The sequence below is a fragment of the Urocitellus parryii genome, chromosome 4 (assembly GCF_045843805.1).
Source record: "Urocitellus parryii isolate mUroPar1 chromosome 4, mUroPar1.hap1, whole genome shotgun sequence".
NCBI lineage: Eukaryota > Metazoa > Chordata > Mammalia > Rodentia > Sciuridae > Urocitellus > Urocitellus parryii.
The window spans coordinates 68,451,434-68,451,975 of NC_135534.1; positions in this window are offsets into that span (position 1 = coordinate 68,451,434).

Here is a 542-nt window from a genome sequence, read left to right on the forward strand (position 1 = left end):
TCCTTGCTTATTCTATCAATATCCAAGCTACCCTCAAGGGCCAGCTGGGCCACCCATAAAGCCCTGAGAAGAACTGTGCTTTTTTCCCTAGGTTCCCATAGCACCTGTGTCAAGTGTTCCTTCTTTTCTGGGCTGAATGTATTTGTGGCTGTTTCCACCCTTAGGGCCCACACACCACATGCCCTGTAAGGCTCCTTAAATTGTATCCTCCTGGGACTCCTCCTCCTCCACACAGCAGTCCACCTAACTACCTCCTGAAAGAGCACTCATTGAACTGACTAAGCTTTAATTGCCAGGCCCAGCTGGGAATTTCCATAAACCCCCTCATTTATGAAGGAAACAAATCAGAGAAGCTCAGTGACTTGGCCAAGGTTACACAGCAAGTGATGTAAACAGGATTTGAACCTAAGTCAGTCTGATTCAAGACAAGGTTTTCTCTCTCCTTTATAAACAGATACAAAGTAATCATTTTTTTATCATTTATTTGCATATACATTATTTCATTTGATCCTCACAACAGCCCTGTGAGGTAGGTAGGGTTA